The sequence below is a fragment of the Arachis stenosperma genome, chromosome 9, assembly GCF_014773155.1.
Source record: "Arachis stenosperma cultivar V10309 chromosome 9, arast.V10309.gnm1.PFL2, whole genome shotgun sequence".
NCBI lineage: Eukaryota > Viridiplantae > Streptophyta > Magnoliopsida > Fabales > Fabaceae > Arachis > Arachis stenosperma.
The window spans coordinates 51,430,898-51,435,068 of NC_080385.1; the positions used below are offsets into that span (position 1 = coordinate 51,430,898).

The 4,171-nt window shown below is 44.2% G+C and overlaps 1 non-coding gene across 1 annotated transcript; it reads right to left on the bottom strand.

The window, feature by feature from the left end:
* Positions 1-390: 390 nt before the first annotated feature.
* Positions 391-498, bottom strand: LOC130952989 (small nucleolar RNA R71). The gene has a single exon (XR_009075162.1). It is a non-coding gene; the product is annotated as a small nucleolar RNA R71 (small nucleolar RNA).
* Positions 499-4,171: the final 3,673 nt, after the last annotated feature.

The following is a 4,171-nucleotide window of genomic DNA, read 5'->3' on the forward strand; positions in this document are numbered from 1 at the left end:
AACAACAATGCCAACAATGCAAGGAAGGTGCTTGGTGACTTTACTGCACCTACTCCTGATTTCTATGGGAGAAGCATCTCTATCCCTGCCATTGGAGCAAACAACTTTGAGCTTAAGCCTCAATTAGTTTCTCTAATGCAACAGAATTGCAAGTTTCATGGACTTCCAATGGAAGATCCTCATCAGTTTTTAGCTGAGTTCTTACAAATCTGTGACACAGTCAAGACTAATGGGGTTAACCCTGAGGTCTATAGACTGATGCTATTCCCTTTTGCTGTAAGAGACAGAGCTAGAATATGGTTGGATTCTCAACCTAAAGAAAGCCTGGACTCTTGGGAAAAGCTAGCCAATGCCTTCTTGGCAAAGTTCTTTCCACCACAAAGATGGAGTAAGCTTAGAGTGGAAGTCCAAACCTTCAGACAGAAGGATGGAGAATCCCTCTATGAAGCTTGGGAAAGATACAAACAATTAATCAGAAGATGTCCTTCAGACATGCTTTCTGAATGGAGCATCATAGGTATTTTCTATGATGGTCTCTCTGAACTATCCAAGATGTCTTTGGATAGCTCTGCTGGAGGATCTCTTCATCTGAAGAAGACGCCTGCAGAAGCTCAAGAGCTAATTGAAATGGTTGTAAATAACCAATTCATGTACACTTCTGAAAGGAATCCTGTGAACAATGGGACTAGTCAGAAGAAAGGAGTTCTTGAGATTGACACTCTGAATGCCATATTGGCTCAGAACAAGATATTGACTCAACAAGTCAATTTGATTTCTCAAAGTCTGTCTGGAATGCAAAATGCACCAAACAGTACTAAGGATGCTTCATCTGAGGAAGAAGCTTATGATCCTGAGAACCCTTCCATGGAAGAGGTGAATTACCTAGGAGAACCCTATGAAAACACCTACAATTCTTCATGGAGAAATCACCCAAATCTCTCATGGAAGAATCAAGAGAGACCTCAACAAGTTTTCAATAATAATAATGGTGGAAGAAACAGGTTTAGCAATGGCAAGCCTTTTCCATCATCTTCTCAGCAACAGACAGAGAGTTCTAAGCAGAATACTTCTGACTTAGCAACAATGGTCTCTGATCTAATAAAGACCACTCAAAGTTTCATGAATGAAACAAGGTCCTCCATCAGAAATTTGGAAGGACAAGTGGGTCAGCTGAGTAAGAAAGTTACTGAACTCCCTCCTAGTACTCTCCCAAGTAATACAGAAGAAAATCCAAAAGGAGAGTGCAAAGCCATAGACATGGCCGAATATGGAGAGGAAAGAGAGGAGGTGGACGCCACTGAGGAAGACCTCAATGGACGTGCACCAACCTCCTCTGAGTTCTTCAATGAGTTCCAATGGGAATCTGAGGCTCAAAATGAGACCATAGAGATTCCATTGGACTTACTTCTGCCATTCATGAGCTCTGATGAGTATTCTTCCTCTGAAGAGGATGAGTATGTCACTGAAGAGCAAGTTGCTAAATACCTTGGAGCAATCATGAAGCTAAATGACAAGTTATTTGGAAATGAGACTTGGGAAGATGAACCTCCCTTGCTCACCAAAGAACTGGATGACTTGTCTAGGCATAAACTGCCTCAAAAGAGGCAGGATCCTGGGAAGTTTTCTATACCTTGTACCATAGGCACCATGACCTTCAAGAAGGCCTTGTGTGACTTAGGGTCAAGTGTAAACCTCATGCCCCTCTCTGTAATGGAGAAATTAGGGATCCTTGAGGTGCAAGCTGCAAAGATCTCACTAGAGATGGCAGACAACTCAAGAAAACAAGCCTATGGACTTGTAGAGGATGTTCTGGTTAAAGTTGAAGACCAGTACATTCCTACTGATTTCATAGTCCTAGAGACTGGGAAGTGCATGGATGAATCCATCATCCTTGGCAGACCCTTCCTAGCCACAGCAAAGGCTGTGATTGATGTTGATAGAGGAGAGTTGATCATTCAAGTGAATGAAGAATCCTTGGTGTTTAAGGCCCAAGGACATCCCTCTGTCATCAGGGAGAGGAAGCATGAAGAGCTTCTCTCAAAACAGAGCCAAACAGAGCCCCCACAGTCAAACTCTAAGTTTGGTGTTGGGAGGCCACAACCAAACTCTAAGTTTGGTGTTGAAACCCCACATTCAAACTCTAAGTTTGGTGTTGGGAGGTTTCAACACGGTTCTGAGCATTTCTGAGGCTCCATGAGAGCCCTCTGTCAAGCTAATGACATTAAAGAAGCGCTTGTTGGGAGGCAACCCAATGTTTTATAATTAATTATTTTCTTTTGTTATTTTTTTTTTTGTAGGTTGATGATCATAAGAAGTCACAAAAACAATGAAAAAAGCAAAAACAGAATGAAAAAAACAGGAAGAAAAACAGCACACCCTGGAGGAGAAGAAGCTGGCGTTCAAACGCCAGTAATGCTAGCTGTTGGGCGTTTAGCGCCCAGTCTGGCACCCTTCTGGGCGTTTAACGCCAGAAAGGGGCACCAGACTGGCGTTAAACGCCAGTAAAGGGCAAGAACCTGGCGTTAAACGCCAGGAATGGGCACCAGCTCGGCGTTTAACGCCAGAAATGGCTCAAAACGTGATTTTGAGCAACATTTGGTGCAGGGATGACTTTTCCTTGACACCACAAGATCTGTGGACCCCACAGGACCCCACCATCACTCTCTCTCTTCTTCCCCCATTCACCAATCACCTCAATACCTCTTCCCCAAAAACCCTTCACCTATCAAATCCCATCTTTCTCTTCACCACTCACATCCATCCTTCATAAATCCCCACCAACCTCACCCTTCAAATTCAAACCACTTTCCCTCCCAAAACCCACCCCTAATGGCCGAACCTTTACCCCCCTCTCTCCTATAAATACCCTTCTTCAACTCTTCATTTTCACACAACCTAAACACCCTTTCTTACCCTTCTTGGCCGAACACACTACCATCTCCCTTCTTCCTCATTTCTTCTTCTTCTACTCCCTTCTTTCTTCTTTTGCTCGAGGACGAGCAAACATTTTAAGTTTGGTGTGGTAAAAGCGTTGCTTTTTCGTTTTTCCATAACCATTATGGCATCCAAGGCCGGAGAAACCTCTAAAAAGAGGAAAGGGAAGGCAAAAGCTTCCACCTCCGAGTCATGGGAGATGGATAGATTCCTCTCAAGGGTGCATCAAGACCACTTCTATGAAGTTGTGGCCTTGAAGAAGGTGATCCCCGAAGTCCCCTTTTCACTCAAAAGGGTGAATATCCGGAGATCCGCCATGAGATCCGAAGAAGAGGTTGGGAAGTTCTTACCAACCCCATTCAACAAGTCGGAATCTTGATGGTTCAAGAGTTCTATGCCAATGCATGGATCACAAAGAACCATGACCAAAGTGTGAACCCGAATCCAAAGAATTATCTCACTATGGTTCGGGGGAAATACTTGGATTTTAGTCCGGAGAGTGTGAGGGTGGCGTTCAACTTGCCTATGATGCAAGGAGATGAGCATCCTTACACTAGAAGGGTCAACTTTGATCAAAGGTTGGACCAAGTCCTCACAGTCATATGTGAAGAGGGCGCACAATGGAAGCAAGATTCAAGAGGAAAGCCGGTCCAATTGAGAAGGCATGACCTCAAGCCCGTGGCTAGAGGATGGTTAGAGTTCATACAACGCTCAATCATCCCCACTAGCAACCGGTCCGAAGTTACCATAGACCGGGCCATCATGATCCATAGTATCATGATTGGAGAAGAAATAGAGGTTCATGAGGTTATAGCCCAAGAACTATATAAGGTGGCGGACAAGACCTCCACCTTGGCAAGGTTAGCCTTTCCTCATCTCATTTGTCACCTCTGTTATTCAGTTGGAGTTGACATAGAGGGAGATACCCCCATTGATGAGGACAAGCCCATCACCAAGAAAAGGATGGAGTACACAAGAGACCCCTCTCACCATGAGATCCCTGAGATTCCTCAAGGGATGAATTTTCCTCCACAAAACTATTGGGAGCAACTAAACACCTCCCTAGGAGAACTAAGTTCCAACATGGGACAACTAAGGGTGGAGCATCAAGAACACTCCATCATCCTTCATGAAATTAGAGAAGATCAAAGAATCATGAGGGAGGAGCAACAAAGACAAGGAAGAGACATTGAGGAGCTCAAGCACTCCATAGGATCTTCAAGAGCAAGAAAGAGCC